The sequence below is a fragment of the Capsicum annuum genome, chromosome 6 (genome assembly GCF_002878395.1).
Source record: "Capsicum annuum cultivar UCD-10X-F1 chromosome 6, UCD10Xv1.1, whole genome shotgun sequence".
Taxonomy (NCBI): domain Eukaryota; kingdom Viridiplantae; phylum Streptophyta; class Magnoliopsida; order Solanales; family Solanaceae; genus Capsicum; species Capsicum annuum.
The window spans coordinates 171,111,223-171,135,477 of record NC_061116.1 but is presented as its reverse complement, the minus strand read 5'-3'; positions in this window follow the sequence as shown (position 1 = coordinate 171,135,477).

Genomic DNA, 24,255 nt, shown 5'->3' with positions numbered 1-24,255 from the left:
CGTACTATGAGAACATAATTAAAAGGAGGCACAAAATCAATACTTGAAATGCCCTAGATTTTTATCCTTGAAAATCCCTTGAGCTTTAGCTCACTGCCCTATTGACGACTCATCGTACGACTAGTACGGTGTGGTTACAGGTCTAGGGAACCAAGTTGTAACCAAACCAATGTGTAATTGGTTAAGTTATTCTCTGAGTACGAGTGATTCACTATGAGTCGTAAGGCCATGTTACGAGTTGTAGGGTTGATTTGTAGGTTGTGCAATGTCTAATCCCTTTGGGTTCTATCTTGGATATTTTCACAACCTGAGTCTACCCCTAGTCACAACAACGGTGTTTACAGTCCCACGAGACTACAAGCTAACCCGTGAGCTGGTACTTACTACGAGCACTAAATATCATAATAATAAAGGACATATACGGAAACAACTGACAAAGCCATAAGGTCAGAATACTAAAAATATGATAAATTCAGAGGTCTGTAATCCCTGATTAAACACTAAAAACATGACTGATAAGATTGATAAACTAACTAGTTGTCTATCTGACAGCTGAATATTTGAAAGCCTCTGAACTGAAAAAGGAGATGATGAGACAGGCCTCATCTAACTCCAACTAACTAACTGAGAAGAAATGTGGAAATAACTAAATAAACTAAATAGGTCCTTGATAGATAAGGACTCACCACTGCTGCTTCTATTGAAGCATTAGACTATCTAAGTAAGGTCAGGAAATGGAGTGTCTGAACCTATAGCGGAAAGAAGAGTATGAAATCAATACTTTGAATGTACTGGTATATTATAATACCTCATATTTTTTCTAGTTTAATTCAGCTCAAAAGAGGTACATTAGAGACTTAGGACCTGAAATTTTAGCTAACTGTTGAAGATTTAGTTTCACTTTTGGCCAATAAGCTTTGAAGACTTTATTCTCGATCTTTTTGACCTTGGAATGTTAATTTCTAAGTTATTTCATGATCAGGGTAGTCCATAGTACCTCTGGGGTGAGTTTTAGAATTTTCAAAAAAGGATTGGGGTATGTTTGGTTGGGCAAAATATAACCTCGATGCAATATCACCATGTCACATCGATATAGACGATGCGATGCATCTCTAATCATGTCACAGTGATCTACGTGATGCATCACTGATCACACAGTGCCCAATTTTTGTGTGTTAAATGATGGGTTATGGGGGGCATTTGAGTTATTTAACCTCACCCAAATCCATCCAAAATACACAATTTTAGCCCCAAATAGCCTAGATGCTTCATTATTCATCTTTTTCTTCTCCAAGAACAAAACCCTAGCTCCAAGAATCAAGAAAAATTCTTTAACTCCTACTCCAAGAAAGCTTGTAATCCAAAGTTTCGGGTTCAATAACTTCAAGAAGAAGCTTCAAGAACACCATTAGAGAGTCAAAGGTTCAAACTTTTATATTCAATTCATCAAGCAAGGTATGTGGGGTTATGAACAAGGATCCTCTTTCATCCTTGTGCCCAAAAACTAGTTTTAAAGTTGAATTTACATGAAATTATATGATTTATGGTCTAGGATTCATACCCAATTATCATTATTTGAAGATGTTGATGTTACAAGTGATTAAATATTGAATTACATCTCTATCTTACATGTTTATGCATGTGAAGCAATTTTATATACATTGAGAATAAAATTTCACTCTCTTGACTAGAATTATGCAAGAATTTTGAGATTTTAATTATTGATCATGACATTATTATAGTTTGACATGAGTTTGAAACATGGGCTTTAATCCATAAGTATAAGCATTGATATTTCAAGAAGATGATGTTTTAAGCATCCCATGACTAGCTTATATTCAGATTTTTTAGAAAAGATTTGATATTTTGATCCTTAGTTAAGTTAAGGAATCTACTTTACCATTTTATTATAGTTTATAGAAAATATAATAGTTTTGATTACAGTTTAAAACAAACAGATGCATAACTGGTTTTCATTATAAACCCTTATGCTAGCTTTTAAAGTGGATTTCTTATAGAATGAGCACACAGATTTGAACGGAGTAGTATTTAGCACTGAGTTGGGTATGTTTACATGACCTAGAACTATGAGCCAATGTAGGTATAGATTATTCAGATTATTCCATTTTCTATGTGGATGACAGTTACAGATGTGATCACTTAGATTAGGTTATACTCCTTGGCAAGAGTATGACACCTCTCCCTAATATGAGGTTTTCCTATAAGAAAAATAGACGTTGGACACTATGATAGCTCACATAGTGTATGTCGGTTAGAAGAACCTCCCTACAGAAAAGAGTAATCCTAATAGAAAAAAATAATATAAAAAGCATTTAAAAACTAAGTGCAAAGGCTCATGATTTTATTCAGATATTATTTTATATAAGTCATTAGCTATGAGATTTTAGCTTTTAGTTTACAGATACAAAGGTTAGTCTTTTTACACTAAGCCTGCATAATTTGAAAATAGACTTAACTTCAGTTATACTTATGCCACTAGTAGAAAGAGTAAAAGTACAGCTTTTAGAACTAAATGTTATGGCTCACAAAATTTACATGCTTTATTATTCATGGTTTATGATTTTCATCTTTCAGATATTCAAACTAATATGTGCCACCTACATTTAGCATGCATTCTCTTATGAGTTTATATGAATATTGAAATATTATTTTACTTATGCATTCATCCCCACATGCTCAGTATATTCCAAAAGTACTGATCCACATATATGTCTATCTGCTACATTGTCTCATAATGTAGGTTCAGGTGCTCAATTCTAGCAGCGTGATTAACCATGAGCATCTCTATATACATCCCAACAATGGTCAGTCCTCATAGTTTGGGGACCCAGTTATTCAGATTTCCAGCTTTCCAGATTAGTTTATTCAGTTGTGTCAGATAGTTCGAGATAGCTGGGGGTCTGTCCCAGCGACTCTCTAGTACTAGCATTAGAGGCTTGTCCGATTATTAGATACATTTTAGTTTTTTACTGTTAGTGCTTCATATTTTTCTTAGTTAAGTACTTTCAGACATTTTATATAGTTAAACTCAGTTCAGTTCAGACAGTATTTTGGTATTTTAGTGTACTGTATGCTTATATTACCTTTATTTGAGCCATTATAATGAGCAGCAGGCTTTCAGGGTTAGCTCGAGGATACTTATAGTTTGGAGCCCCATGTAGCATCGTGGGACTCATTTTTGGGGTGTTATAAACTTGGTATCAAATCCTACGGTTATAAGAGTCTTAGGGAGTCCGACAAACCGCATTACATAGTATTGATCATGGGTGTGAAGCGTGCCATATTTATAAGCAAGAGGCTACGGGACATTTTTAGGAAATCATATTTTTGTTCATGATTTATTGTGCTTATAGTGTTCTACCTACTTTTAACTTGTGCTTTTATATGAAAGGTGAAAATGCCTCTCTGTCGAGCTAATGCATGCAGAAGTGATAATTAGCTAACTCAGCTTGCTTACCCTCTAAATGAGAATGTATCCCATGTTAAATTTTGGGCTTTTTTCAAATATTGGCCTATGTTGTGACTGCCAATATTCAAGAAGACCATCAGACAATAGTCCCACTTTAGCAGAATGGGGATTTAATAGCAGCTAAAATTTATGACTTCATGAGAATTGATCCACCTGAGTTTTTTGGATCAAAGGCAAGTAAGGATCCACAAATTTACTTAGATAAGGTGAGGAAAATCACCTAGATTATGTATGTTACTGAAGAGGAGAGTGTAAAGTTGGCATACTATAAGCTTAAGGATGTAGCATATGATTGGGTGGTTATGTAGAAAAATGGAAGATGTGAGAATACAACTTTTATGAGTTGGCAGGTGTTCTAGGACATATTTCTAGACAGATTCTTTCTGCGTGAAATGAGAGAAGCTAAGGTAGAGGAGTTTGTGAACCTGAGGCAGGGCTCGATGATAGTGAAGGAGTACTGTCTTAAGTTCAATTTGTTGTCTAAGTATGCCCCTGATATGATGACTGGCCCTAGGGCTAGTATGAGTAAGTTTATTACTGGAGTATCTAGTTTGGTAGTCAAGAAGTGTAAGACTACCATGCTTATTGGGGATATGGATCTTGCTAAACTAATGATTTATGCATAGCAGATTGAGATAAAAAAGTTGAAAGAGAGAGAGAGGGGAAATAAAAAGGCTAGAACCAAGCATTTGATTAATGCCAGACAAAGTTTAGAGGAGGAAATCATTCCCAGTTTCAGAGTCATTCATCTATGCCAGTACCATCTTCAGCCAGTGCTCTCGCCCCCACGGCTATGCAGGAGCAGTGAGGTAAGACTTCTATGTCCAGATCTCAGAATTGTATGAGTGGAAAACCCAATTATCCTCTATGTGCTAAGTGTGGTAAGAATCATCTTGGTAACTACTTGTTGGGTCATGGAATCAAAGAATATCCATATGCTAAGCAAGGAAACAAGGATGCTCATCCCCCGACTTAGGATACTAGTGTACCAGCTCCTCTAGGCCGCCCAGTACCTCCTCAAGGTGCATCATTCAGTACCGGTGACGATCAGTACTAGAATTGGTTTTATGCTTTACAATTCCATCAGGAGTAGGAGAGTTCACAAGATGTTGTTATTGGTATGTTTCATGTCTTTTATCTTGATGTCTATGTGTTGTTAGACCCCAGGTCGAGTTTCTCTTATGTGAACCCATTAGTTTCAGTAAATTTTAAAGTTGGTCCTGAAAAGCTTTCTGAGCCCTTTGTGATTTCTATCTCAGTGGGTGAGTCAGTTGTTGCCAAACATATTTATAGAAAATGTCCTATCACCATTTTTCATAAGATCATGTTAGCAAACTTAATAGAGTTAGATATGGTCGACTTTAATCTTATTCTTGGTATGGATTGGCTCCATTCTTGTTATGCATCTATAGATTGTCACACCTGAGTGGTGAAGTTTTAGTTTCCAGATAAGCTAATCTTTGAGTGGAAAGGTAATTCAGTGTCTCCCAAGAGTCATTTCATATCCTATCTTAACGCCAGAAAGTTAATCTCAAAGGGGTGTATCTATCATCTATTTCGAGTCAAAGACACTAAGTCTAAGGCTCTAACGGTTTAGTCAGTCCGTGTAGTCATTGATTTTCCTAAATTTTTCACCAAAGATTTGCCAGGGGTACCTCCCGATAGGGAAATAAAATTCAGTATCGACCTTCTCCTAGATACTCAGCCCATCTTTATTCCTCCATATCGTATGGCTCCAGCTGACCTTAAAGAATTAAAATAGCTTCTTAATACCTCTTAGATAATGGTGTAATAAGGACCAGTGTCTCTCCATGAGGCACTCCCATCCTAATTATGTGAATGAAAGATAATTCTTTATGGATGTGCATTGAATATCGTCAACTGAATAAAGTCACAATCAAAGACAAGTATCCTCTTCCTAGGATTGATGACTTATTCGATCAACTCTAAGGTGCAAGATACTTCTCCAAGATAGACCTTAGATCCGGCTATCATCAACTTAGAGTAAGGGAATGTGATATTCCAAAGACAACTTTCAAAACCTGTTATGATCATTTTAAATTCCTAGTCATGTCCTTCAGACTAACAAATGCCCCCACAAAATTTATGGACTTTATGAATAGAGTGTTCAAATAGTACCTAGACACGTTTGTCATAGTATTTATCGATGATATTCTTGTCTGTTCTCATAGTGGGGATGATCATCCAGACCATCTTAGAATTGTGTTACAAACTCTTACAGATCACCAATTATTTGCCAAATTCAGCAAATATGATTTTTGGCTAAGGTCAGTAGCTTTTCTCAATCATATTATTTCTAGTGAAGGCATTAGAGTTGATCCCCAACAGATAGAAGTAGTAAGAAACTAGCCTAGACCTACTCTTCATCAGATATTAGAAGTTTCTTGGGTTTAGCTAGCTATTACAGATGGTTTTTGAAGGGTTTTCATCCATTGCATCCCATATGTCTAGATTAACTCAGAAGAAAGTTAAGTTTTAGTGGTCAAATTCCTGGGAGAAGAGTTTTTAAGAGTTGAAGAATCGACTCACTACAACCCCAGTTTTAGCACTACTTGATAGTACAGATGAATTTATTTTGTATTATGATGCTTCTAGGATTGGTATGGGTTGTGTTTCAATGCAGAGAGGTAAGGTTATAGCCTATGCCTCTATAAAGCTTAAGCCTCACAAAAACAATTACCCTACCCATGACCTTGAGTTAGCTACTGTTGTATTTGCCTTGAAATTTGGAGGCACTATCTTTATGGGGTGCATGTTGATGTGTTTACGAACCACAAAAGATTACAGTATGTGTTTACCCAGAGAGATTTTAATCTTTGTCAGAGGATGTGGTTAGAATTATTGAAAGATTATGACATAAATATGTTATATCATTCAAGTAAGGCTAATATTGTGGCAGACGCTCTTAGTAGGCTGTCTATGGGTAGTGTTGCCTATGTGGAGAATGATAAGAGAGAACTAGTTCGGGAAGTTCACTGGTTAACTAGATTAGGTGTGATTTTGGTTAGTTCAAATGAAGGGAGTGTTTGGGTTCAGGGTATTTCAGAATCTTCTCTAGTTTCTAAAGTGAAAGAGAAGCAGGACAGGGATTCTAGTTTGGTCAAACTGAAGGGGTTAGCTAAAAACCAAAAGGTAGAGGTTTTCTCCCAAGGGGGAGATAGTGTATTGAGATACCAGAGTAGATTATGTGTGCCATGTGTTGATGATTTGAGCCAGTGAATTATGGTAGAAGCACATGGTGTGCGTTACTGTATTCATCTAGGAGCCACCAAGATGTACCGCAACTTGTGGGAAATATATTGGTGGAGTTGTATGAAGAAAGATATAGCTGAATTTGTATCCAAATGTGCAACTTATTAATAGGTTAAGGTAGAGCACCAAAGAATTGGTGGCACTTTACAGGAGTTTAGTATTCCCACTTGGAAGTGGGAAGAGGTGAATATTGACTTTGTAACTGGATTACCCCATTCGCTTCGGCAACATGATTTGATTTGGGTTATAGTAGATAGGTTGACCAAATCAGCTCATTTTTTGTTAGTTCACATGTCCTACATAGCTGAGGATTATGCTAAGCTGTATATCCATGAGTTGTTCAGATTGCATGGAGTTCTATTTTTCATCATCTCAGATAGGGGTACTCAGTTTACCTCTCAGTTTTGGAAAGCCTTTTAGAAGGGTCTTAGTACCCAAGTTCATCTTAGTTCAGCTTTTCACCTGCAGATAGATGGTCCACCAGAAAGGACCATTCATACCTTAAAGGATATGTTGAGGGCATGTTTTCTTGATTTCAAAGGCAGTTGGGATGCCCACTTGCCATTGATTGAGTTTTACTATAATAATAGTTACCATTCTAGCATTCAGATGGCTCCGTTTGAAGCTCTATATGGGTGAAGATATACGTCACTAGTCGGTTGGTTTGAAGTGGGTGAGGACACTTTGATTGGGCTAGATATGGTGTTTGAAGCCATGGAGAAAGTTCAGTTGATTCGAGAGAGATTGAAAGTAGCTCAAAGTCATCAAAAATCTTATGCAGACGTAAGAAGGAGAGATCTTGAGTTTGAGGTTGATGATCTTATTTATTTAAAGGTTTCACCCATAAAGGGGTGAAGATATTTGGCAAAAAGAGAAAGCTTAGTCCCCGGTATGTAGATCCCTACAGGATTTTGAGTATTGTGGAGAAGGTAGCGTATGAGCTTGAGCTACCCATAGACTTGTTATTAGTTCTCCTAGTGTTCCATGTATTTATATAGAAGAAGTGGATGGACGATTCAACTGTTATAGTCCCTCTAGAAAGCACAGATATTCAGAATAGCCTCTGGTACGAAGAGCTTCCAGCAAAGATTCTTGATCACCAAATTCGTAGACTAAAGAACAAAGAAATTCCCTTGGTCAAAGTTCTATGGAAAAATTAGTCTGTTGAGGGGGACACTTGGGAAACAGAAGAAGACATGCGAACCAAGTACCCTCACCTTTTCTCCACAAATTCATATTTAGCTAAAGGTAACAATCTTCCTTAATTAGTTCATTTCTAGTCTCAGTTTCAGCCTTATGGTTATATTTATGTCTATTCGTGCACTCACAAATTAGTTTAGTATATCATCATGTTTTAGATTCAGTCATACAGTTTTAGTTTCAGTTGTGCATGCTGGTATATAGTGTCAGTTCTCCAGTATCATCAGTTTAACAAGTCTCATTCAAGGATGAATGTTCTCAAGGGGGAGATATTGTAATACCACGTATTCTTTCTAGTTTAATTCAGCTCAAAAGAGGCACATTATAGACTTAGGAACTGAAATTTTAGCTAAGTGTTGAAGATTTAGTTTCACTTTTGGCCTCTAAACTTTGATGACTTTATTCTAGACCTTTCCAATCTTGGAATGTCAATTTCTAAGTTGTTTCATGATTAGGGTAGTCCATAGTACCTCCGGGGTGAGTTTTGGAATTTTCGGAGAAGGATTGAGGTATGTTTTATTGGCCAAAATAGAACCTCGACGTGATATTGCCGCATTGCATCGATGGCCACGTCGATGTAGATGATATGATGCATCGCTAATGACAGCGCTGATCACATCAGTGCTAAGTTTTTGTGTGTCAAATGATGGGTTATGGGGGCATTTGAGTCATTTACCCTCACCAAAATCTGCCCAAAACATACCATTTTAGCCCTAAATATCATAGATGCTTTCTTATTCATCTTTTTCTTCTCCAAGAACAAAACCCTAGCTCCAAGAATCAAGAACAATCTCATAACTCCTAATCTAAGAAAGCTTATAATCCAAAGTTCCGAGTTCAAGAACTTCAAGAAGAAGTTTCAAGAACAACATTTGAGAGTCAACGGTTCAAGCTGTTACATTAAAGTCATCAAGAAAGGTATGTGGGGTTATGAACAAGGATCCTCTTTCATCCTTATACCCAAAAACAAGTTTTAAAGTTGAATTTACATGAAATTATATGATTTACAGTCTATGGTTCATACCCAATTATCATTATTTGAAGATGTTGATGTTACAAGTGATTAAATGTTGATTTGCATCTCTATTTTGTATGTTTATGCATGTGAAGTGATTTTATATACATTGAGAATTAAATTTCACTATCTTGATTAGAATTACGCAAGAATTTCAAGATTTTGATTATTGAGCATGACTTTATTATAGTTTGACATGAGTTTGAAACATGGGCTTTAAACCCTAAGTATAAGTATTGATATTTCAAGAAGATGATGTTTTAAGCATCCTATGACTAGCTTATATTCAATTTTTTCAGAAAAGATTTGATTTTTTGATCCTCAGTTAAGTTAAGGAATCCACTTTACAGTTTTATTACAGTTTATAGAAAATATATCAGTTTTGATTACAGTTTAAAATAGACAGACGCATAGCTGGTTTTCATTATAAACCCATATGTTAGCTTTTAAAGTGGATTTCCTACAGAATGAGCATAAGATTTGAAAGGAGTATTTAGAACTGAGTTAGGTATGTTTACATGCCCCATAACTACTAGCCAACGTAGGTAGAAATTATTTAGATTATTCCCATTTCTATATGGATGACAGTTATAAATGTATTCACTTAGGTTAGGTTATACTCCTTGGCAAGAGTATGACACCTCTTCCCAATGTGAGGTTTTCCCATAAGGGAACTGGACGTTGGACGCTATGATAGCTCACATAGTGTATGTCGGTTAGGAGAACCTCCCTATAGAAAAGAGTAATCCTAACAGAAAAGAATTATAGAAAAAGCATTTAGAAACTAAATGCAAAGGCTCACGATTTTATTCAGATATTGTCTTACATAAGTCATTAGCTATGAGATTTCAGCTTTTAGTTTACAGATACAAAGGTGAGTTCTTTTACACTTAGCCTACATGTTTTGAAAACAGACTTAACTTCAGTTATACTTATTCCACTAGTAGAAAGAATAAAAGCTTTTAGAACTAAATGTTATGGCTCACAAAATTTATACAACATGCTTTATTATTCATGATTTATGATTTTCAGCTTTCAGTTATTTAAGTTAATGTGAGCCACCTATATTTAGCATGCATTCTTTTGTGAGTTTATGTGAATATTGAAATATTATTTTACTTATGCATTTATTCCCACATTCTCAGTACATTCCAAAATTACTAATCCACATATATGTCTATGTGCTACATTGTCTCATAATGTAGGTTCAGATGCTCAATTCCAGCAATGTGATTGACCGTGACCATCTCTATCTACATCCCGAAAATGGTGAGTCCTTATAGTTCGGGGACCCACTGATTCAGATTTCCAGCTTTCTAGATTAGTTTATTCAGTTATGTCAGATAGTTCAAGTCAGCTGGGGTCCTATCCCAGCGACTCTCTAGTAGTAGCATTAGAGGCTTGTCCGACTATTAGATACTTTTCAATTTTTCAGTGTTAGTTCTTTAGATTTTTCTTAGTTATGTACATTTAGACATTTTATATAGTTAAAATCAGTTCAGTTCAGACAGTATTTTAGTGTACCGCATGCTTATATTACCTTTGTTTGAGTCATCAAAATAAGTAGTAGGCTTTCAGGGTTAGCTTGGGACTACTTGTAGTTCAGAGGCCCGTGTTGCATCTCAGGACTCATTTTCGAGGTGTTACATATATGAGATGATGTTAGGCTAATATAAAAGGGTTGTTATAAGCATGAAATATGGAATAACTGAATAACATGAGATAATAGAACATGAATGCATGAAAATTGAAATATCTGAGAATGCTAGACCAAGCTCATATACATTTCTGAAATAATTTGTAAACTAAAATATTGAAATTTGATAACTGAATAACTGGTAATCTGTATGCTTTGGTTAAGCAAACCTGAACTGAAATTTGGACTTAATAATACATTAAGATTGTAGGAGGTATTATCTAACCGACATTCTCCAATATGAGCTAATCGGTGTCCAACTTGTAACCCAGTTAGAAGAATGTCAGTATCGTGCCACAGGCACTAACATTGGCTATGTGGATCCACTAAATTGGTGTCCCGAAGGACCAGGGTTTCAAGCCTAAAATAACGGGTGATGCCTAAGAGAAACCCAAGCCTAAATAATGGGTGACTCCTCATATCTTACGTTGGCTACGTAGTTCTGGAATACAAGGACTGCTACTAAGGACTCAGCCTAACTGACGGGGAAGCCGCCATCCCTATATTTGCTTGGTGATAAATCCTACTCCTAACTGAACTGACACTGATTACTGGACTGAACTAAGCTTAACTGAACAAAAAACTTTTTATAATAATTAACTGAATGACAATGCTCATGGTTTATCTAAAATCATTCTGAAGATACTGAAATTATGTAAATAGTTAGGTATCGGGTGTTCATAACCCACCAGCACTGAATGGAAAGAACAATGATGGCATATAAAGCTTTAAAAACCATAGTAGGGGATCATTGCTTAAAACCCAACATTTAGACATATCATCAAAGATATGAGAGTCATGAATTTAAGAATGGTAATGGGTAAAATATGCAAGAATAACATGAATACAATACTAAAACCATGAATTAGGGATTTCAATATTCAAAACATGCAATGGCTCATCTTATCAAAAACACTTGTAAAATTAACTCAAAATCACAATCAATAATAACTGTCATGCCCCTTTTTAATCAAAAAGATATGTCATAAGTTTGGAAAAGGTTTTATTATTAAGTGACAAAAAGGAAAATTTGTTTTGAAAAGGGTTATTTTTCATTTAACTCAGAGACACCACTAGGCATAATCGGGTGTGCCAAGTCACCTTTGAAAAATACTTTTCAAAACAATTTGACTCTTTAAACTGATTAGCAAACAGAGATTCTGGCTAAGGAATTCTATTGACCATTCTTGGTAGAGTGTATCGACTACTTTGACATTTAAAATGTATAAACCACATAAAAAACACATAAAAAATAATCAAACACACAAAAACAAAAAAAATCTCGAATATAGTGTCCAGTCCAATTATATAGTCCAAAATAGAACAATGCAAAAATATAAATCCTATTCTAACCTACACTAATCCTAAACTGCACCCAATGCTTTACCCGATGCCTCGGGCCTTCGTTACGGACGTCCTTCGAGTACACAATACTTCGGGGTATTCCCCGGTGAATAAGTACAATATAACCTCGAGGCATTCCCCGGCCAAATGATACATCTTCAAATCTTGTGCGATAAAGTAGAAAGATTTATTCACACGCACATTCAAACATTCAACAAAACATCATTCCTAAAATTTGCCTACCCGAATTAGCATTTCCCTACCCATTTAACAACCTAAAATAGTGATTGTAATGCCCCGAGTCTGTATCCTAGATGCTACAAGGTGCTCATAATATCGAAGGACCACAAGCTAACCTATGACTGAAACCTGCTGCAACAAATGAATAATAATACTATAATTATGCAAAAATTAGGCAAAAATCTGCTAGAAGGTTTAAATAAGAAATAACTACTGAATATCAATACTGAGAACTAAATACTAATATATCTGTCTGAAATACTCTAGTTTGAAAAGCCACTATTGTCTGAACACGTGGTTGATAGGACAAGTCCCCAACTAACTCCAACTACTGAAATAAACTAAGTACGAAGATAACTAAAATGACAAATCTGTCCTTGAACTATGAGGACTCACCACTAACTCTGCTACTGATAAATTGGGCTGCTAAGTGCGGTCGGGAGCCCATGCATCTGAACCTATGATATAAGACATAATAGCGCAAAAGAAAAGTATGCGTCAGAACTTTAAATGCACTAGTATCCTAAGTAAGGTAGGATAATGTGTATGGATTCATATGTATGAACAATAATTAACTAAATAACATGATCATAATAGAAAGAGAATACATGTATGAATGCTTAAATGGTAACTGAGGTTAAGATAACACCGAATATTTAGTTCTGAATCACTGATTTACTGATATCTAAGTTTACTGGTACTGTATTACTATTAACTGAGTGACTGTATTTGACATTCATGATTTTTTTAGAATTATTTTGAGTTTCGTGCAAAACTGAGTGACTGTCTGACAGTCTTGATTTCTGTAGAACTGAATAGAGTTCTACACTGAGGCTGGAACTGAAACTGAGAATATAGGAGGTAATCATCTAACCAACATGACCCTCTCTGAACTGATTGGGGTCCAACATATAACCCCAGCTGGAAGAGTATCAGTACCATGCCATAGGTAAAGACAAATATTGAGTCACCCTTATTTGGCAGGTACTCTGAATGAGAATGGTGGTACCCTCAACTTGCAGGTATGACACCTCATCAACCCTCAACTGGCAGGTTAATGTCTCAACCTATGCTATCTACGTAGTTATGGAATGCAATAACTGCTTCTAAAGATCACACCCTCTACTGGCAGGTGAGTCCTCATCCTTGGGTTCACTCGATGCTGAATCCTACTCCCAACTAAAAGAAACTGAACTGATGAACTGAACTAGACTGGACTGATACTGAGTTTACTGAGTTTTTCTGAGTTCTATAACTGACTGAGTCCTACTGAGTTTTGTATCTGACTGAGAGTACTATTAATCATGACATGACTGATACTATTCTGTACTAACACTGGCTCTAGGTAAACAACTGAATTGTCGGGTATTAAATACCCCTAGGACTTGATAACATAGATAATACTAAGACATGACACTTCTTGATAACATGGCAACAGTCAACTATTCACAATGCAGTCACTGAGACATTTTGCCATATTCTTGGGCTTGTACACGAATGAAAATGCATGCTAGCATATCATAATTTCACTATTTAGTTCTCATGGACATTCCATCAATCACTCACAAAGTATAACTTTAACATGGGAGCAAATTTGGAACAATAAGTTCTAGCATGAATTCATCATAAGGTCACCAATGGACCATAATGCACAATTTATTCACTTAGACATTTTGTCAAACACATGGTAGGAATAACCTTATACTTGGGCATGAACAATATGCTAATGCGTCATGACTACCATAATAAATTTATATTCAAGGGTTTAACATGGATTCACATGATACTACACATATATCAATTAACTAGCCATGAAACTTGTAATAAAACATGGAATAGAAACCCAACTAATCATTATAATCAAACCCAACATAGAATTCACAAAATCAATACACTTGTAGTTTTAAAAATAGTTTCTTGAACTCCAAGGGTGGAAGGAACCCTTGGATGAATACTTCACATACCTTAATTGTTAACTTCGTGGAGATTGGGGTGAATTCTTGAGAGTTGTTTCTTGAAATTGATGAAGCTAGGGCTTGTTCTTGAGAGGATTTTGTAAAAAGAATGAGTGATTTTTCTATTTGGGGCTTTAATCTCGTGTTATGGAGCCATTCGGTGAAGGGAAAATGACCCATTTTTCCTTAGAAATGCTTACCCTGACTGTAGAAATTACCTGGACCGGACTGGACAGGGCGCCATGGGCTTTGGAGCGTCGCTCTGGGCAAGGCACCACAGCCTCTATCGCAGGCTTCCCCTAGCATCGGACTGGGTGAGGCATCGCGGGATAATCGCCCTGAGCTGCTTTTTGGAGTTTAAAACACGCCCTTACACTTGTATGAAAATTCTAAAACTCACCCAAGATGTACTATTACCTCCCCCGATCCTAATTCAACTTAAAAACTAACTTTTAGAGGTCGGGATGATCGTAAATAAATTCCTCAAAGTTTGAGGGCTTTAGAAAAGACTAAGTCCCAACACTTAGCTAAAATTTTCTAAGTCTGGGACCTCTTATCAAGCTCTAAGGGACTGAGTTACACTTTGAATTTTTTGCGGGGTCTTACAATATCTCCCCCTTGAGAATATTCATCCTCGAATAAGACTGACTAGGCTGAGAACACTGATAGACTGAATTGATGTACTAAACATGCAAAACTAAACACAATTACATGACTGTCACTACTGACATACTAAAGTTTTATACTGAACATGCATCTCTGATGCATAAATATCTAACTAAACTGACTCATGAATGCATGACTGGGATTGCTGATAAGCTAAGTGTCTCATACTGAATATGCATATCTGATGCATGAATATCTGACTGAACTGACTCATGAATGTATGAATGAATATGCAATGGTAATTGATACCAAGTTTACAAGGGAGATCTGAGCATGACCTGAGTAAGTTTAAGGAAAATTGTTACCTTGGGCTGAGTCTGAGTTCGCGGAGAAGAGGTGAGGATACTTGGTCCGCATATCTGCTTCTTCTTCCCAAGTAGCTCCCTCAACGAATTGATTCCACCAAAGAACTTTAACTAGAGGGACTTCTTTGTTCCTTAGTCTGCAAATTCGGTAGTCAAGGATTTCGACTAGAACCTCTTCGTAAGAGAGACTGTTCTGAATATCTTTGCCCTCTATAGGGGTTACAAATGCTAGGTCATCTATGGACTTCTTAAGCAAGGAGACATGAAACACTAGATGTACTGAATCTATACCTGAAGGCAACTCAAACTTGTAAGCTACCTTTTAGAAATGACTGAGAATTCAGTAAGGACCGATATATAGGGGACTGAGCTTTCCCTTCTTGCCAAACCTCTTTACTTCTTTCATAGGAGAGATTTTTAAATACATATAATCACCAATCTCAAACTTGAGATCCATTTTGCGCACATCTGTGTACGATTTATGTTGGCTCTAAGTTGTCTTAAGCCTTTCCCTAATCAATTGAACTTTTTCCAAAGTATCAAATACCAAATTAGGCCCTACTATTGCGGCCTCACCCACTTTAAACCAACCAATGGGAGATCTACCTCTCCTTTCATAAAGCACCTCAAACAAAGCCATTTGAATACTGGAACGGTAACTGTTATTATATGCGAACTCGATCAAAGGCAAGTGGTCATCCCAACTACCTTTAAAATCAATGACACATGCTATTAACATATCTTCTAAAGTCTGAATGATCCTTTCTACTTGACCATCTATCTGAGGGTGGAAGACTGTACTGAAGTGAATTTGGGTTCCAAAACTTTTTTGGAAGGCTTTCCAGAAATGAGAGGTGAACTGTGTATCTCTATCTGAGATAATGGACAACGGAACTCCCTGTAATCTGACCACCTCTCTGACATAGAGCTTAGCATAGTCCTCGGTTGAATAAGAGTATGGACTGGTAGGAAATAAGCTAATTTGGTCATCCTATCTACAATGACCCAAACCGAATCGTGTTAACAACGAGTATGAGGCAAACCCATCACAAAATCCATGTTCACCTCTTCCCACTTCCAAGTGGGAATATTGAACTCCTGCATAGAACCACTAGGTTTCTAGTGCTCAATCATAACCTGCTGACATGTCGAGTACTTAGCAACAAACTCTATAATGCCTCTCTTCATCCTACTCCGCCAATAGATTTCCCGTAAGTCGCGGTACATCTTGGAGGCCCCTGGATGAATAGTGTAACATACACTATGCGTTTCTACAAGAATCCGTTGTCTCAATCATCTATACCTGGAACGCATAACCAACCCTGGAAACACAATACACCATCTCTCCCGTAGGACAAAACCTCTATCTTCTGATCTCTGACTGATTCTTTCAACTTAACTAGGCTGGGATCCCTATCTTACTTTTCCTTTACCTCGGAAACCAGAGATGATTCTGAACTACTCTGCACCCGTACACTACCTTCTGTTGAATCGACTAAGTGGACACCTAGTCAGGCAAGCTGATGAACTTCCTGAGCTAACTTCTTCTTACCATTTTCCACATGAGCAAAACTACCCATAGACATCCTACTTAGAGCACCAGCCACTACATTGACTTTACCCGGATGATATAAGACACTCATGTCGTAGTCTTTCAACAACTCCAACCACCTTCTCTGATGTAGGTTTAGGTCTATCTAAGAGAATAAATACTGTAGGTTCTTATGGTCAATGAACACATCAACATGCATACTATACAAATAGTGTCTCCAAATCTTTAAGGAAAATACTATTGCTGCTAACTCAAGATCATGAGTAGGATAGTTCTTTTCTTGGGGTTTAAGCTATCTAGAGTCATAGGCTATGACCTTACCTCTTTGCATTAAAGCACACCCAAACCAACTCTGGAAGTATCACAATACACAACAAAGCCGTCTGAACCATTTGGTAGAGTCAAAATTAGGGCTGTAGTGAGTCGAGTCTTCAACTCTTGAAAACTCTTCTCATAAGAATTTGACCACTAAAATTTGAACTTTTTTGAGTTAATCTAGACATAGGGGATGTAATAGATGAAAATACCTCAAGAAACCATCGATAATAGCCATCCAAACCTAAGAAACTCTAGATATCTAATGGAGAGATGGGTCTGGGCCAGTTTTTCATTGCTTCAGTCTTTTGGGGATCAAATCTAATGCCATCACCGGAAATCATATGACCAAGGAAAGCTACTGACCTTAGCCATAATTCATACTTACTGAATTTGGCAAACAACTGATGATTTCTGAGAGTCTGTAATACTATTCTGAGATGGTCTGCATGAGCATGCTCACTGCGAGAGTAGACAAGGATGTCATCTATGAAGACTATGACAAATATGTCCAAGTACTACTTGAATACATGGTTTATCAAGTCCATGAAAGCTGTTGGGGCATTGGTAAGACCAAATGACATGACTAAGAATTCAAAGTGACCTTACCGAGTTCTGAAGGCTATTTTTAAAATGTTACATTCTCTGACCCTGAGTTGATGATAGCTTAAGCTGAGGTCTTTCTTGGAAAATTAACTAGCACCCTAAAGTTGGTCAAATAAGTCATTGATTATGGGGAGTAGATATTTGTTCTCAACAGTGACTTTATTTAGCTAATGGTAATCGATACACATTCTGAGGTAACCATCTTTCTAATGCACGAATAGAACTAGTGTACCATACAGAGACACGCAAGATCTAATGAATACCTTATATAAGAGATCCTTCAACTATTCTTTTTACTCTTTGAGTTCTGCTGGATCTATTCTATATAGCAGAATAGAGATAGGCTAAGTATCTAGAAGATGGTCTTTTCCATAGTCAATTTTCCTTTTGGGAGAAACTCTGGGAAGATCTTTGGGAAATACATCTGAGAATTCATATGCTACTGACACTGATTCAAGATTAGGGGTTTCTGATCTAGAGTCTTGAACTCGAATAAGATGGTAGACAACCCCCTTAGATATCTTTTTTCTTGCCCTTATCTAGGAAACAAGTTGAACCCTAAGTGCTGAAGTACTCCCTTTCCACTCTAGGATGAGCTCATTTGAAAATTGAAATTGGATAATTCTATTTCTGCAGTCAACTAAGGCTTAGTAGGAATGAAGCCAATCTATACCGAGAATGACATCAAACTCGATTATCTCTAATTTGACTGCTGAGGTAACTTTCTGAGATACCATAACCGGAGAGTTCTTGTATACCCACTAGGATATGATAGATTTACTCACTGGGGTAGAGTCTAAGAAAGGCTCTGCTATAATTTCAAGACTGACTCTGAAGTCAACAGCTATATAGAGAGTAATAAAGGAAAAAGAATCTCCTGGATCTAACAAAACATAAATATATAAATGATAAACTCATAACATACCAGTGGCCATATTAGAAGAACTTTCCTGATCCAGTTGGGAATGAAGGGCATAGAGTCTATTTGGGCGTTGCCGACTGGTGGCACGGGAAGAGGCACCCTGCTGATTCGGGCGACCTGACTGGGATGGGGGACAATTATGCTGACCCTGGAAACCTAACTGGGAGCAATCTTTGACTCTTTGACTTGGCTTTCCATACCCAAAACATACATCACTGCCATCCCTGTAGATGCCCTGGTGGTTTTTGCCATATTTCTGGCAAAATAGATTAGTTTGGGTGCTGCTGACACTACCCTGAGGCTTAGGGCCTGGCGCCCTTTATTGCCATCTCTGAATTTTAGCACTGGAGCACTGGATGAGGATGGAACTGGAACTGAGGATGTTAAGCGGAACTGAGAATGATTTTCTCCCTCTGACTTAGGCTGGGAAAATTTAAAACTACCTGTCCTCACCTTCTTGTTCTCTCTCTCCTTCTCCCTACTCTTAGCCTCATCTATCTGCTAACCATGGACCATGAGCCTGGATATGTCCATCTCCTTAATCAGCATTACTGTTCTGCACTTCTTGACCACACTGCTAGAAACCCTAGACATAAACTTACTCATCCTGGACCTGCTATCTGCCACCACATGAGGAGAGTATCTAGCTAACTGAGTAAACTTGAGAGAATAATCTTTCACTGTCATGTTGTCCCTACTTCAGATTAATAAATTCTAAAACCTTTACCTCCCTCAACTCCAATTGGAAAAACCTATCCAGAAAACTAGTGGAAAACTCCTCCCACTCTATGGGCCCTGCATTTGCAGCCCTTTCTGCTTTCTACTATTTAAACAATGAGCGAAGCACATACTGCAACTGATATGTAGCCAACTCGCCATTCTCAATAGCAGTCACCCTATAATATCTGTAACTTTCTGCACATGATTAAGAAATTCCTGAGGGTCCTCATTTGACTTAAACCTAGTAAAAGATGGAGGGTTCATTCGGTGAAATACCAAATCTTGGCTGCAGCAGTATTCGCCACTGGGTTGGCCAAAATGCCAGTTGAGTGTTCATTCTGGGATACCATAGAATGAGATAGGGTGGTAAAAGTTGCTCTAAGTTCAGCGTGGGAGACATATTCATCTAGGGGATCTAGCTGGATGGGCTGAGGTGCTGGTGGGTCTCTCGCTCCTCTTTCTTTAGTCCTCTTTAGAGGAATATTCTACAAACGGAAGAAAAACTTGGATTAGAAAGAGAGTTTAACTTGAGTTTGTGCTCACCCGCATGACATAATTACTGAAAGAAGGAAAACTTTTCCTAAAACATCTAATAGCATCTTGTCTATAAGTGTGGTACACTACACACCCATGCACAAGACTCTACTAGACGCGGCTTTTAGACTTCTAAGGACTCTGTTGAATCTTAGGCTCTGATACCATGTTAGTAACGCCCTGAGTCTGTACCTCGGATGCTACATGGTGCTCATAATCCTGAAGAACCACAAGCTAACCCATGACTGGTACCTACTGTAATAACTGAATAACAATACTGTAATTATGCAAAAATTATGCAAAAATCTTCCATAAGGTTCAAGTAAGAAATAAATACTGAATATCAATACTGAGAATTAAATACTGATACATCTGTTTGAAATAATCTATTCTGAAAAGCCTCTACAGTTTGAACAAAGAGTTGATGGGACAAGTCCCCAACTAACTCCGACTACTGAAATAAACTGGGTACTAATATAACTGAAATGATAAATCTATCCTCGAACTATAATGACTCACCACTAACTCTATTGCTAATAGATTGGGTTGCTAAGTGCAGTCAGAGCCTGTGCATCTGAACCTATGATATAAGATATCATAGCATAAAAGAAAAGTTATGTCTATACATTAAATGTACTGATATGCTAAGTGAGGTAGGCTGATGTGCATGGGTTCATATGCGTGAACACTAACTGACTGAATAACATGATCATAACTGAAAGAGAGTACATGCATAAATGCTTTAACCGTAACTAAGGTTATGGTAACATCAAATACTGAGTTCTGAATCACTGGTTACTGATATTTGAGTTTACCAAAACTGTATTACTATTAACTGAGTGACTGTATTTGACAATCTTAATTTCTATAGAATTATTTCGAGTACCATGCTGAACTTCTTGATTTCAGTAGAATTGAATTAAGTTTTATACTGAGACTAGAACTGAAACTGAGACTGTGGGAGGTAATTATCTAATCGACATATGCCTCTCTGAACTAATTGGGGTCCAACCTATAACCCCAACTGGAAGGATGTCAGTACCGTGCCATAAGTAAACACAAATGTTGAGTCACACTCATCTGGCAGGTGCTCTGAATAATAATGGTGGTACCCTCAACTAGTAGGTAAAACACCTCATCAACCATCAATTGGCAGGTTGATGTCTCAACCTACGCTGGCTTCATAGTTCTGGAATGCAAAGATTGCTTCTAAGGATCACACCCTCTGCTGGCAGGTGAGTCCCCATCCTTGGGTTCACTCGGTGCTGAATCCTACTCTCAACTGAAAGAAACTGAACTAATACTAAGTTTACTGAATTTTCCTGAGTTTTGTAACTGACTGAGATTTACTGAGCTTCGTATCTGAGTGAGATACTACTAATCATGACATGACTGATACTATTCTGTACTGACACTGGCTTTAGGTAAACAACTAAATTATCGGGTATTAAATACCCTCAGGACTCGATAACATAGATAATACTAAGACATGACACTTCTTGATAACATAGCAACAGTTAACTATTTATAATGCAGTCACTGAGATATTTTGCCATATTCTTGGGCTTGTACACGAATGAAAACGCATGCTAGCATATCATAATTTCACTATTTAGTTCTCATGGACATTTCATCAATCACTCACAAAGTATAACTTTAACATGGGAGCAAATTTGGAACAATAAGTTCTAGCATGAATTCATCATAAGGTCACCAATGGACCACAATGCACAATTTATTCACTTAGGCATTTTGTCAAACACATGGTAGGAATAACCTTATACTTGGGCATGAACAACATGCTAATGCATCATGACTACCATAATAAATTTACACATTCAAGGGTTTAACATGGATTCACATGATACTACACATATATCAATTAACTAGCCATGAAACTTGTAATAAAACATGGATTAGAAACCCAACTAATCATTATAACCAAACCCAACATGCAATTCACAAAATCAATACACTTGAAGTTTTTATAATAGTTTCTTGAACTCCAAGGGTTGAAGGAACCCTTGGATGAACACTTCACATACCTTAATTGTTAGCTTCGTGGAGAATGGAGCGAATTCTTGAGGTTTGTTTCTTGAACTTGATGAGGCTAAGGCTTGTTTTTGAGAGGATTTTGTGAAAATAATGAGTGATTTTGCTATTTGGGGCTTTAATCTAGTGTTATGGAGCCATTGGGTGAAGGGAAAATGACATATTTGCCGTTAAAAATGTGGAACCTAACTGCAAAAATTACCCGAACCAGACTATCCAGGGCGTCATGGGCTCTAGAGTGCCGCTTGGGCAAGACGCTGCGGCCTCCATCGTGGGCTTCCCCTAGCACCGGACTGGGCAAGGCACTGTGGGCTAATTACCCTGAGCTACTGTTTTGGAGTTTCAAACACGCCCTTACGCTTGTCCAAAAATTCCAAAACTCACCCGAGATGTACTATTGACTCCTCTAATCATAAATCAACTTAAAAAATAACATTCGAAGATCGAGAAGGTCGTAAATAAATTTCTCAAAGTTTGAGGGCTTTAGAAAAGACTAAGTTCCAATACTTAGCTGAAATTTTCAAAGTCTGGGACCCTTTATCAAGCTCTAAGGGACAGAGTTATGCTTAGGATTTTTTGCAGGGTCTTACAGTGATACTATCGAGTTCAACGACATCCATCAATGAATCAAAATTAACAAAATTCACTTTTTATTGATTTTGAAATCCCCTAAATTTATTCTCGACCTCCTAATTGATTAATTATTTAATAAATAAATATTCACCAATCATGAATAATAAACATTCATCAATCCAACACTCAAACATCACAAATAATTCACATAGAAAATATCGAACCACGTTCACATTCATATGAGAACTAAAAGGAAAAGAAGAAAGAATTGAACCTCAATGCCGCTTTCAATCAAGTATTATTTGATTAAACAAGATAGAGTCCATATCAAAACCTTGAATCGGACTTCAACAACAATCTACCAATTCGAATCAAACCCAAAGCTGAACAACCCCAAATCGAAACACCAAAGGACCAATCGAATCTTAAAAAGAGAAAATGAATATTGGGTTTTTTGAATTAATTGCGTTACTAACATCAACGGGGTTAAGGATTTCATTGAAAAAGGGATGGAGAGTTTTGGACTTGGACTGCTATGGCTCCACTGGAGCTCCGACACTGACAGAAAGGTGACGAAAATACTGGATTGGTTGCAGGCTTGACTGACTGTGGGTGATACTGCTAGTTTTAGTGGTTTAAGGAATCGAGATGGCGAGAAGGGTGTTGTTTTAGGTTCGATGGTGAGGTAGAATCATAGTCCGGCGAGCTCCATTAAATAACTGGTCGTTCCCAATGGTTTCTCCGATCGTCTTCCCTTTCACTATTTTCTTCCTAATTTTCTTCTCTTTCTCTGTATTTCTCATTTTTTTGTCAATTCTCGTTCACTCTCCCTCTATTTTTCTCTATATATGATTGTCAATCTCCCTCTCAATTCTCTCTTTTGTTTATATCTTTTGATGGGTCTATGCATATGAGTGTGTATAATTGTGAGAGGCGATGATGTATATTTTGTTGGGAGTGATAATTGTGTAGGTAGTGTGTTTATGGCTGTGTGTGTATTTTCAATGGAGAATGTATTTGTGTCTCAATTGCGTGTAGGAGATGAATGGAGAAAAATGAAGGATTTTTTTTGGGTATTACTGTGTATCTTTGCTGTGAGTATGGGGTGTGTGTATGTGTTGTTTCCCTGGTGAGAATAACCAAAAACCCTCGGTGAGTATATGTGTGGGTCCCTCTGTATATGAGGTAGGAATTATGAGCATATTACTTTTTCTGTGGGTCTCATGTGAACATCAATGTGCGCATATATATTTTTGTCCTTTTTTGAGTTTTGTTAAGAAAATGGAGTCAAAATGTGAAAAAGAGTTGGGGGTGTGAGTTGATTGACACAAAGTTTGTTAGGATAAGAGAATATTACAGATTTAATTTGTTATGAATTTATTGAAATTTGTTATTTTTGTATCTTTGTGGGATATAATCACATGGGTGAGGGTGTATGATAACGTGAGGTAAAAATGGATGAATTGGATTTTTTGGAGGGATAAAATTAGGTGTCTACATCATGCCCCTTTTTGGGTGTAAACACAAAGTGTTTTCAGACAAAAAAGTAGACAACGAGACTAAATTTTGACCCGACCATTATTCAAGAAAAGAAACAGAAGGAAGAAGGGCAGCGGGGTCTTGAATTAGGACATCCTACCTACTCAAGTTATGAGGGAATCAAGTCACAGATATCTCAAAGGGTTGGAAGAAGAGGGACTATACCGAGTTGGAGAGTCAAGTGAGGCCCTATCAAGGTTCCGGTCTGTGGCTCTATCATTGCATAAAAATGAAAATTACAAGTTAAAACATAAATGA